This window comes from Rattus rattus, chromosome 16 (assembly GCF_011064425.1).
Source record: "Rattus rattus isolate New Zealand chromosome 16, Rrattus_CSIRO_v1, whole genome shotgun sequence".
In the NCBI taxonomy this organism is placed as follows: Eukaryota; Metazoa; Chordata; class Mammalia; order Rodentia; family Muridae; genus Rattus; species Rattus rattus.
Genome location: NC_046169.1, coordinates 1,175,079 through 1,187,840, shown reverse-complemented (window position 1 = coordinate 1,187,840; position 12,762 = coordinate 1,175,079). Strand labels below are relative to the sequence as shown.

Here is a 12,762-nt window from a genome sequence, read left to right as displayed (position 1 = left end):
ATGTGAGCGGCATAGGGATGCTCTGAGTGTATGTGAGCTGCATAGGGATACTCTGAGTGTATGTGAGGGATAGGGATACTCTGAGTGTGTGTGGGCATGGGGATACTCTGAGTGTATGTGAGAGGCATAGGGATAGGGATGCTCTGAGTGTATGTGAGCGGCATAGGGATACTCTGAGTGTATGTGAGAGGCATAGGGATACTCTGAGTGTATGTGAGTGCATAGGGATACTCTGAGTGTATGTGAGAGGCATAGGGATACTCTGAGTGTATGTGAGCGGCATAGGGATGCTCTGAGTGTATGTGAGCAGGCATAGGGATGCTCTGAGTGTATGTGAGCGTATAGGGATACTCTGAGTGTATGTGAGAGGCATAGGGATGCTCTGAGTGTATGTGAGAGGCATAGGGATGCTCCGAGAGTGTATGTGAGAGACAGAGGGATACTCAGAGTGTAGGTGGGAGGAATAGGGATGCGCTGAGTGTATAGGAGAGGCATAGGGATACTCTGAGTGTTGTAGAGGTATAGGGATGCATAAGGAGGGGAGCTCTACTTTTGAGTGTATGTGAGGCATAGGGATACTCTGAGTGTGTGTGAGCGGCATAGGGATGCTCTGAGTGTATGTGAGAGGCATAGGGATGGTCTGAGTGTATGTGAGCGGCATAGGGATACTCTGAGTGTATGTGAGCGGCATAGGGATGCTCTGAGTGTATGTGAGCGAGGCATAGGGATGCTCTGAGTGTTTGTAGGGATGCTCTGAGAGGTATGGCATAGGGGATGCTCTGAGTGTGTGTAGGGAGCTCTGAGTGTATGTAGCATAGGGATGCTCTGAGGTAGGGTGAGTGTATGCAGGCATGGGATGCTCTGAGTATGTGTGCGTATAGGGATACTTGAGGTATGTGCATAGGGGATGTTTGGAGGGATGCTCTGAGTGTATGTGAGCGGCATAGGGATACTCTGAGTGTGTGTGAGCGGTATAGGGATGCTCTGAGTGTATGTGAGAGGCAGGCATAGGGATGCTCTGAGTGTATGTGAGAGGCATAGGGATGCTCTGAGTGTGTGTGAGCGCATAGGGATGCTCTGAGTGTGTGTGAGCGGCATAGGGATGCTCTGAGTGTATGTGAGCGGCATAGGGATGCTCTGAGTGTTTGTGAGCGGCATAGGGATGCTCTGAGTGTATGTGAGCGGCATAGGGATACTCTGAGTGTATGTGAGCGGCATAGGGATGCTCTGAGTGTGTGTGAGTGCATAGGATACTCTGAGGTATGTGAGAGTGTCATAGGGATGCTCTGAGTGGATGTGGGCGGCATAGGGATACTCTGAGTGTAGGTGAGCATCATAGGGATACTCTGAGTGTGTGTGAGCGCATAGGGATGCTCTGAGTGTATGTGAGCGGCATAGGGATGCTCTGAGTGTATGTGAGCGGCATAGGGATGCTCTGAGTGTATGTGAGCGCATAGGGATGCTCTGAGTGTATGTGAGCGGCATAGGGATGCTCTGAGTGTATGTGAGCGACATAGGGATGCTCTGAGTGTGTGTGAGCGGCATAGGGATGCTCTGAGTGTATGTGAGCGGCATAGGGATGCTCTGAGTGTATGTGAGCGACATAGGGATGCTCTGAGTGTGTGTGAGATACTCTGAGTGTATGTGAGCATCATAGGGATGCTCTGAGTGTATGTGAGCGGCATAGGGATGCTCTGAGTGTATGTGAGTGCATAGGGATGCTCTGAGTGTGTGTGAGCGGCATAGGGATGCTCTGAGTGTATGTGAGCGGCATAGGGATGCTCTGAGTGTATGTGAGCGGCATAGGGATGCTCTGAGTGTATGTGAGCAGCAGGCATAGGGATACTCTGAGTGTATATCAGCATCACATCTCTTTACCTAACACACACAAGCGATGCCAGAGCACATAGCCTGCTCATCCCACTGATAACGTCTTGGAGATCTTTCTGCATCCTCGAGCTGAGCTTCCTGGCATCAGTTTATTCTATTCTATCACATCTGGTCCCCACAGAGAGATTGTGTGTGTGTGTGTGTGTGTGTGTGATCCCCCCACCACATGTTCTGACAGGGTGGGGGACCATCAAGAAGTGGTCGAGCATGACCTTAGAGTTCTCTTTCAGAACCCAGGAAACATGTAGTTTGAAAGGAATATCTATTTCTCTTTAAATTTTAGAAGGGCATTCACTTATGTAGTATGTGTGTGTGCTCAGTAAGGTACACAGGTGGCAGTTAGAGGACAACTTGTGGGGGTGGCTCTCTCCTTCCATGGTTCTGGGTGATGAACTTAGGGTGTCAGGCATGGTGGCCATTGAGCTATCTTGTCTCAGGAGAAAGCAGTTTCAATAATAAAAACTCAGAAAGGAACAACAAGGGTCCTGGAATAGGGGACCAGGGATGACTTTAAAGACACCTGTGACTAAGGAACAGGCGTTGCTGATGGTTGAAAACAGAGACACTCAAATTCTGACCACAAGAAAATGTTTTCGGAATCTGCTGGATGTTGTCTTCCTTGCTCCCCCAGCACATCTCTGTTACTGTTGTCACGGTGGAGAGAAAGTCACAGAAGAAGATGGCTCCAAGATGGCTCTGCTGTCAGCTTTTCCTCCTCTTAGAATTAATTCTCAGGCTCCCAGAAACCAGGGATCAGTCCTTTCCAATGAAATGTTCTGTTTTGAGGGCTGAGTTGATGGTGGATGAGTGCTTGCTGTGAAACCAGGAGAGTGTTAATTCAGTCTTCAGTATCTATGCAAGAGCAGGGCATGGTAGAGCCTGATGGTCCTAGGAGCTCACTGGCCAGAAGCCGAGATAAGGCTAGTGAGCCTCAGGCTAGCCGGAGGCCCTGGCTCGGGGCAATACGTACAGTAGAGTGATGACCTGACGGCCGTTCACACGTTTTCTTGCCTGGCTCAGTCCAACATGGCAGCCCTATCCACATTCTGGGATTCTCGAAACTGGCCAGGGGCAGAACTTTTAGATTACGTTTTGTAATTGTTTTCAACGTTTATTTCATTTGCTTTTGTACGGGTGTGTATGGGATGGCGTAGAAGTCAGAGGGCAGCTCGGAAGCATCAGTTCTTCTTTCCACCTTAGGGGCTCCGGGAACGGAACTCTGGTCATCTGGGGACTCTGGGAACGGAACTCTGGTCATCAGGCTCAGCGCCAGTTGCCTTTACCCATTGGGGCCATCCTTTTGGTTCTTAAATAAAAAGACTCACTAAAAAAAGAGAGAAAGAAATTATATGTGTCAGGTTTAAAGGAAACTCCATCTCCCCAAATCCTGGTGGTTAGGCAAAAGCCAGCGTTCCTCAGGAAGTTGGGAAGCTACCACTAAAAGGAGCCATTTCCCTTTGTCCCCTGGGAAGGGACAGAGGACTATCTGTGGTGCCTATGAGCATACCAAAGGGGAATGGCGGCCTCCAAGCTCCCGTAGCGTCACTAGTACTCCGTCTGCTCACCTCCTTTCTCCAGTTCATGAGCTTCCCCCCTCCAGCGACCCCCTATAACCCCAGGATTTCAGCTCTGCTCTCTCCTGGTCTTCTCTTTGGCCCACACTGTCTCTGTCTTCCTCTCATACTCTTCTGTGCGTCCCCCTCTCTCTGCTTTGCCTTGCTTCTCTCATGGTCAGGTCCAGTCCTTTGGCCATGTTCAGTCTACCACTTTCTCTTCCAGAAGCTGTCTCTCTCTCTCTCTCTCTCTCTCTCTCTCTCTCTCTCTCTCCCCCCCCCATCTACAATAAAAAAACCTTCCCTGAACATGCCATGGGGCTGTCAGTTTATGCAGTGTGTTTGTTTGTGGGTATGTGACTGAGTGCAGGTGCCCTTGGAGGCCAGAGATGTTAGATTCCCCCTTGGAGCTAGAGTTGTAGATGGTTTTGAGCCAGTGCTGGGTCCTCTACAAGAGCAGTACAAGTTCTTAACGCCAAACCATCTCGCCAGGTCCTTCCTTCCTTCCTTCCTTCCTTCCTTCCTTTCCTTCCTTTCTTTCTTCCTTCCTTCCTTCTTTCTTTCTTCCTTCTTCCTCCTCTTCTTCTCCTTCCTCCTCCTCCTCCTTTCTTCCCCCCTCCCTCCTCCCTCCCCCCCAATGTGCTGTAATGAGTCTACGCCTGTGTGAGTATGTGGAAGACATGTGGGTATGTGTGGAGGCCAGAGGTTGACATCAGGCATCAGGATATCCCCTCTGAAACCAGTCTCCATTTTATTTGTTGAGATGAGGTTAAAGCTGTGTTGATTAGGTGTGACCCAGTGAACCCTCTGACCCGTCTCTGTCTTCCCAGTGCTGGGGCCACAGGCATGTGCTGCCGTGCCTGGCTTTTCTGTTCGTATGTGGTACTCACGCCTGTGCTGTGAGCATGTTCTGTTCGTGTGTGGTACTCACGCCTGTGCTGTGAGCATGTTCTGTTCGTGTGTGGTACTCATGCCTGTGCTGTGAGCATGTTCTGTTCGTGTGTGGTACTCACGCCTGTGCTGTGAGCATGTTCTGTTCGTGTGTGGTACTCATGCCTGTGCTGTGAGCATGTTCTGTTCGTGTGTGGTACTCACGCCTGTGCTGTGAGCATGTTCTGTTCGTGTGTGGTACTCACGCCTGTGCTGTGAGCATGTTCTGTTCGTGTGTGGTACTCACGCCTGTTCTGTTCGTATGTGGTACTCACGCCTGTGCTGTGAGCATGTTCTGTTCGTGTGTGGTACTCACGCCTGTGCTGTGAGCACTCACGCCTGTGCTGTGAGCATGTTACCACTGAGCCACCTCACTAGTCCTTATTTATTTTTGACACTGGGTCTCATGCAGCTCATTCTTGCCTGGATCTCTCTATGTAGCAGGAACCCCTGGGTGCTTGAACCGCTGCCCCTCCTGCCCCCACCTCCTGGGTGCTGGGGTGAACCGCGTGTACCACTATACCCAGTTGGACGTAAGACATCGCTGTGTGCTAGGATCCAGAGTTTAAGGTCATCCTTGACTTTGTAGAACGTTTGAGGCCAGCCTGGGTTTCATGAGACTCTATCTTAGTAGTATCATCATTGACGACAGAAACGAAATTAAGAAAGGAAGGGAGGGAGGGAAGAAGGAAGGGAGGAAGGAAGAAAACTTCACTGGGGTATGACAGCATAACTGTCGTCCTAGCTCTGAGGAGGCTGAGTTAGGAGGGTCTTGGGTTCAAGGCTAGCCTGGACTACAGAACAAGACCTAGTCTCAAAGGATTGAAACCCAAAGGAAAACAACATCCACAAAACACCCAAGGGGGAGAGGGTGGGCATAAGCAAGTGATGGGCCAAAGGCTGGGAGAATTTTAGCTGCTGAGAGGGACTTTCCACTTGCTGCATTGTGCACCTCCTTGCAGATCAGACACTTCTTATTTAGATTTGATTTCTCTTGTGTGTATGAGTAGTTTACATCAAGTGTATGCATACTGCCGTGGAGGTCAGAAGGAGACGTTGGATCTTCTGGGACTGGAGTTACAAATGCTTGTGAGGTGCCATGGGTGCTGGGATTCAAACCAAGTCCACTCTGGAAGAGCAGCCAGTGCTCTGAACTGCTGAGCCATCTCTGGGCCCCTTATTTAAACCTTGAAGTAACCTCGTTCCCACCCACCGGGTGGGGATCGGTAGAGCTGCTGGAGTTCCTGTGAGAGTTTCTGGTGCCAGTTCTGTCTTCTGGATATTTTTTTTTTTTTCTGTCCCAGCAGTAAATTGTTCTATTGTTTTCAACTAGCAGGACACATCAGGCTTTAATGAGTTAAGAGTTAGATCCATGGGGAGATTAGAAAAGCAAAATGCTTCTTTATTGCCCCTGCAATTAGATCCCTTTAATCTTTATTTATAGTAACTTAAGTGAGACAGCTTACAGGCTATAGAGTTCTTCTAGTGTAAGTACAGAATTCAGTAGTTTTGAGCGTACCCACAGGATTGTGCAACCGTCAGCTGCAGTCAGTGTTAGAACATTTTTCTTATCCTTCAAAGAATCACTGTCTCCTTCAACCCCCACTCCTTGGCTTCCGGCAGCCTCTAGTCTAGGTCCTGATTCTCTGGGATTTGCCTCTTCTGGACAGTGTAAATAAATGGAACCACACACTTCGTGGAAAGAACTGTGGCCCAGCTCTTTCACCAGATGTATTATGTTTTTCAAGGTTCGTCTGCATGGCACCGCCCACCCGAACTTTATTTATCTTTATTGCTGATTAATATCCCTTTCGTATGAATATGCCACAGACCTGAGCTCCTTGGTGCCATTTGGGTGGCATCCGGTCTTTGGATAGCAAGAAAAGCTCTGTCGTGGACATTGCATGCAAGTTCTCTGTGTGCTTGCACATTACCCGGGGACCCTAAAGGTCACTTTTTTCTTTCTAAAACAATTTTTTCATCCAATATATTTTGATTATGATTTTCCTCTCTTCCAGTTCCCACCAAGATCTTTCACAGGCTCTGATTTTCACCTTTGATTCTCCTCCTCCTCCCCTCTCTCTCCTTCTCTCTCTCTCTCTCCTCTCTCTCTCTCTCTCTCAAACAAACCAAATGAACAGCCTCCCACAATCCCCTACGAAAACACAAAAAATGAAAATCAAACTGAAGACCAGTAAGCCAAAAAAAAAAAAAGAGTCTACAAAATATCCTTGAGGTCATTTTATGTTGGCCACCTACTACTCCTGGGCATGGGTCTACCCTGGAGTGTGGTTAACACACCCAGTGAGAATTCCTGAAGATATCTGCTTTCCCTTTGCTCCTGGGTATCAGCTGCTGATAGCCTCCTGGTCAGAGGTGGGAGTCCTTGTGCATTTCCCTCTCTTAGGGCTGGGATTCAGCCTGAGTTGGACCCGAGTAGGCCCTGATCACATTCTCTAGTCTCTGTGAGTTGGCACATGCATCAATCCTGTCGTGTCCGGAAGACACTGTTTTCTTGGAGTCATTCATCCCCTCTGGCTTCTACGGTCTTTTTGGTCTCTCTTCTGTCTAGTTCCCTGATCGCTGAGGGGAGGTGTTCGACATTCCATTTAGGACTGCGTGTTGAAGGTCTCTTCCTCTCTGCACGTTGTCTAGTTGTAGGCCTCTGCTAGTTCCCATCTACTGCAGGAGGAAGCTTCCCTGATGATGGCTGAGTGAGGCACTGCTCTGTGGTGTAACCGTATTCATTAGGAGCCATCTTATGGTTATGTTCCTTATGCAGGATTATTGCACTGGCTTCCATAGACGCATAGCCCATCTGTCTAAGGTTCTCAGCCATTTTAGCATTTTCAGGTGTGGATTCCATTTTATGGAGTAGGCCTTAATTCTGCTCAGAAAATGGTTACTCCCCATGACACGTGTGCCACTATTACACTGATATACCAGGTGCTGTCCAATTATTTTGAGGCAGGGTCTCATTGGACCCAGAGCTCATGGTTTAGGTAGGTTGGCCTGTCTGCGGGCATCCAGGATCTGTCTGTTTCTGCATCTCCAGCACTCGAATTATAGGTGTATGCATCTGTTCCTGCCTTTTTTTTTTAAATGTGGGTTTTAAGGATGGAACACAGTGTCTTCGGGTTGGGCAAGGACTTTCCCAACTGAACCCACTCTCTCCTCTCTCTCTCTTCTCTCTCTCTCTCTCTCTCTCTCTCTCTCTCTCTCTTGCATCAGTGGTGGATTGAAATGTGTATGTGTATGCATGTTTGCATGCGTATGAGTGCACCTGGCTATGCATATGAGTGGAGGTCAGAGGTTGGCGTTGTATGTTTTCAGTGAGGCGTGAGGCAGGGTCTCTCATTTGAAACCAGAGCTCTTTTATTCTGCTACTCTATCAAGCTAGTTAGGTTTGGGCGTCTTCATCATCGCCTCCCAAGTACTGGGATTCCAGACAGACTGCCCATCTATAGGATTAGAGACAGACTGCCCATCTATGGGATTCCAGACAGACTGACCATCTATGGGATTACAGACAGACTGCCCATCTATAGGATTAGAGACAGACTGCCCATCTCTGGGATTAGAGACACACTGCCCATCTATGGGATTAGAGACAGACTGCCCATCTATGGGATTAGAGACACACTGCCCATCTATGGGATTAGAGACAGACTGCCCATCTATGGGATTAGAGACAGACTGCCCATCTCTGGGATTGCAGACAGACTGTCCATCTATGGGATTGCAGACAGACTGCCCATCTATGGGATTGCAGACACACTGCCTATCTATGGGATTACAGACAGACTGCCTATCTATGGGATTCCAGACAGACTGCCCATCTATGGGATTCCAGACAGACTGCCCATCTATGGGATTATAGACAGACTGCCATCTATGGGATTACAGACACACTGCTCATCTCTGAGATTATAGACACACTGCCCACTGCGCATCGATGGGATTCCAGACAGACTGCTCATCTATGGGATTACAGACAGACTGCCCCATCTATGGGATTATAGACAGACTGACCATCTATGGGATTGCAGACACACTGCCCATTGATTGGATTACAGACAGACTGACCATCTATGGGATTGCAGACACACTGCCCATTGATGGAATTACAGACAGACTACCCATCTACTGTCGTTTATGTAGGTGCTGGGATCAGAACTGTGTTCCTTGTATTTGTAGGTCAAGTGTGTTACCACTGAGCTGCCTCTCTAGCCCTTGACTAAGTCCTTTCAAAATTGCGTGTTCTTTCCTTTTTCTTCAGCCCAGGACCCCAGCCCATGGGATAGGGTTGTCCACATTCAGGCTAGGTCTTCCCATCTCAGTTAACCCAGCGTAGAAACTTCCCAGATATACCAGGGGCTTGTCTTTTGGTTGCTTCTAGATCCTGTCTACATGTCAATCAAGATTAACCTTGACACACTACATCTATGAGTCTCTGTCTGTCACTATATCCATGTGTGGGAGCCATTGAGGTGTCTCTGGCCAGGAACTTCAGATCTGCTTGGTGTGACTACCTGGGGTTTGAGCTGGTGTCCTGATCTCTTCAAAGCTCTCTCTGTACCATTGCAGGGGGCCTCCCGTTCTGCTCAGAAGCAGACTGGCAAGTGTCTTGGGTAGGGTGGTGGTTTTATTGTTGCTTGGAGCTGGGGCCTCTAACTTCCTCATGAATAAGTGTGACTTTTATGTTAATTGATTTTAATATGCTCTGTGTGGGTTGCTAGAGCACCAAATCCAAGAGTTTCTGGATGTGCTTCCCCAAATCACTTTTGCAATGTCTTCTTAAATTGTGCTTATTTTGTGGGTCATTCCCAGAGTAGATTTCCCCGCATTGTGCGCGTGTGTGTTCATGTATATGTGCATGTATATGTGTGTGTCTCTCTGTGTGTTCATGTGTATGTGCATGCCTGTATATTGTGTGTGTGTATTTACATATGTGCACATCCATGTGGGGGTCAGACAGCACCTTGGGTGCTGTCCCTCAGACACCTGTTGTTTTTTTTCAGATAGGGTCTCTCACTGGTCTAAACTGTGGTAGTCTGTCTGGCTAGCCATCGGTCCCCAGGGAGGCGCCTATCTCCACCTTCCTGGTATGGAAATTATAAACGCTCACTTACCAAGGCATGGAGTTCAGACCTTTAGGCTTGCAAGGTAGCACTTCATGCACTGAGCCATCTCTCCAGCATAGATTCTTTCATTTGGAGACAGGGTTTCATTATCTTGCCAGGCTCAAACTACCTGTTTTCTACTGTAGCCTCCTAAGTAGCTGTGTCTCTGTGGTGTGTGTGTGCGTGTGCACATGTGTGTCTCGGTGCTTGTGTGCAGGTCAGAGGATGTTATTCTGTTTGTATTATGTGAGTCCCAGGGATCTAACTTCAGTCGTCAGGTTTGGGGAAGCATCTTTACCTGTTGAGCTATCTCAGTGGCTCCAGAGTTGATTTTAAAGAGGACCTTTAAAAAAGTCTATTTGCCTCAAGATACTGGGTGTTTTGGAATAAATAAATAAATAAGGGGTTGTATGGGTGCAGAGGGAGCTCTGGTTGGTAGGAAAATGCTACCCTAAGGAGTATGACTCTGACAAGTTCTAAGTCACGTTTAAAGGAGCACAGAGAAGGGACAGAATGGCTCTAAGGGATCATGGCCTGGAGCTGGGCAGAGTGTGCTGTGTACACATTGTGATCCCAGTGCTTGCGAGTAGCCAGAAGGGGCTAGGGAGATAGTTCAGCTTGTAAACTGTTTGCCTTTGCTGTGGAAGCACAGGGACAGAGGAGGAAGAGGAGGAAGAGGAGGAGGAAGAGGAGGAGGAGGAGGAGGAAGAGGAGGAGGAGGAGGAAGAGGAGGAGGACGAGGAGGACGAGGAGGAGGAAAAGAAAAAGAAACTGAGGAAGATGGCACCATTAATAAAGGGCTGATCTTGCAAGCATGAGAAGCCTAAAAACCCGTATTGGTGGGTCATGCTTATTATCCTAGCTGGAGTGATAGAGAAAGAGGGATGCCTGGGGCTCACTCACCTGACCACTCAGTCTACTCAGTGAGCTCCAAGCCAGAGAAAAACTGTCTCAAAAACATAGTAGGAGGCCTCTGAGGAGGGATGACACTGTTGTCCTTTGCTGGAGGTGTGGGTTGCAAGTACACAAGATGGACTCACTAGAGATGTATGGTCCATATTTGGGGGGCAGTAAACATCTGCACAGGTATACCCTACTGTTTATCATTCCAAAGCCTGGCCTCTTATCTTGACTTCATCATTCCTTTGATTGCTCCTGACAGGTCATGTGACACTGGGGACAAGGAGCTTTGTAATTGTTTGAGGGAGTAACTGTTTAGCATTATGTTTGCTTCCTGGGAAGGAGAGGGTCTATTTCATTTTACAGACTGTAGCCGGTCACAAAGGGAAGTCAGAGTGGGAACTTCAAGGCAAAACTGGAAGGTAGGAGCTGAAGCAGGGACAATGGAGGAACTTTTCTCACGCCTTGCTTCCCCTGGCTTGCTTAGCTTGCTTTCTAAGACAATCCAGGACTACCTGCTGGGGGCGGCAACACCCGCCGTGGGCTGGGCCCTCCCACATCAGTCATCGATCTAGAAAATATCCCACACACTTGGCTTGCAGGCGAGTCAGATGAAGGCAGCCTCTAAATTGAGGTTCTCTCTTCCCAGACGACTCAAGCTTGTGTCAAGTTAACAAAACTAATCAGCACACATGGCTTAGGATGGAGGGTTTCGGGAATACCAAGGACTATGGTTGGCATGTGCAGGGCCACGGGAAGCCATGGATTGTGTTGGAATTGGCAGGCACACCACCCTGAGGAGATCTGCACTCCCTTTGTGTTTGGGCAAAGAAAGAAATGGAGATTGGATTTCCTGGGAAGTGCTTATCACACCCAGGTAAAAGGGAATTATACTTTGGTAGTCTGGAGGGCAGGCCAAGGAAGCAGAGTCAGCCAGGGAGGTGGGTAAACGCAAAACCAACACACTTGGTTTTTCCTTGCCCCGTTCTGATGCGAGCACGTCCTTTTTCCTGTCAGTCACTTCCTGAAGAACTTCCTTGCCGAGGCTCAGGGGCACTGAGCTGGTGTCGGTCGGTCTAGGTTGGCTGCTCTTTCCTCTGCACTGGACATCTTACTCAACCCTCAGTAATCCTGCTGAGCCGATTGCCTCACAGATAGGGTGATGATTATGTTACGGCTTCGAACTGGGCCTGCCAAAGGAATTATGTTCTTTGCTTTCTGAAAGGAATTATTTAGGCATGGTTGCTTTACAGGGAGAGCCATTCATCCAGGCTGGCTTAGGAATTTGAAATGCAGAGCCCACAGTGGGTGACCACAAAACTGGCACTGGTCCTAATGGTAGCTTTCTCCACCTTAGATTGGGTAGAGGGCCTTCTGTATAGTAGGCAGGGACCTCTACCTCTGAACCATTGCCCCATCTCCTCATAGGGAGATTCTAGGCAGGGGCTCTACAGCTGAACGATGTCTCCCAACCCATTCTATGCAACGCAGGTTATCTTTAAACTCATAATCCTCCTGCCTCAGCCTCTTGATCACTGGAGTTATAGGTGGCCACCACGCCTGGCACACTGTATACCATTATCTGTTCATCCACAGTTAGGGGCAATGGCTGCTACCATAAAGATAAGAAATAACAAATACTGGTGAGAATATTAAGGAAAGGGAGCTTTCACATACTGTTAACAACCAGGAAGATTGAAAAGGAGTCCTGGTTCGTTTTCTTCATTAAGTCTTCTGGTTGACTTATAGAAGAATGGGTTCCAAGCTATGTCATTTTATGCATATATGATCATACCTGGTTTATCACCCCTGCTGTGTTATCTGTCCTTGGCTCTCTGCTCATCTATTGGTATCTTTCTTTACCCCAACTGGTCTCTTTTCTGCTTAATACCCCATTGCTTATACATCCCACATCTTTGTTCTTATCTATTATTATTATTACTTTTGTGAGATAGGGTCTCAAATAGCCCAGGCAGGCCCCCTGACTCTCTGTATAGCCAAAGATGACTGAACTTCTGACCCTTCTGTCTCTACCTCCTAAATGCTGGGATTATGGGTGTGCGTCACCATGTCCTGTGTGTGCTCAGGATGAAACATATGTATAATATGTGCCACATTTTCTTTATCTATTTGTCTGTTGGCAGACATTTTCTCAGCTGTGAGCAGAGCAGCAGTGAGAGCAGATGTGCATGAGAGTCTGTGATATGCTGTGCTGACCTAGAGTGCTCTGGGATATATACCCCTGGTGTGTGTGTGTGTGTGTGTGTGTGTGTGTGTGTGTGTGTGTGTGTGTCAGAGGCCAAGACCAATTTCAAGGGTCAGTTTTTCCTCATGCCCCCCATCTTGTTTCTTGAGACAGGGTCTCT

The 12,762-nt window shown here is 48.3% G+C and overlaps 1 protein-coding gene across 3 annotated transcripts in view; it reads left to right on the top strand.

Annotated features, from left to right (window-relative positions):
- The window catches only part of Insr (insulin receptor), a 140,791-nt gene that overhangs the window by 13,722 nt on the left and 114,307 nt on the right, over window positions 1–12,762 (top strand). The gene's annotated exons all lie outside the window — the stretch shown is intronic.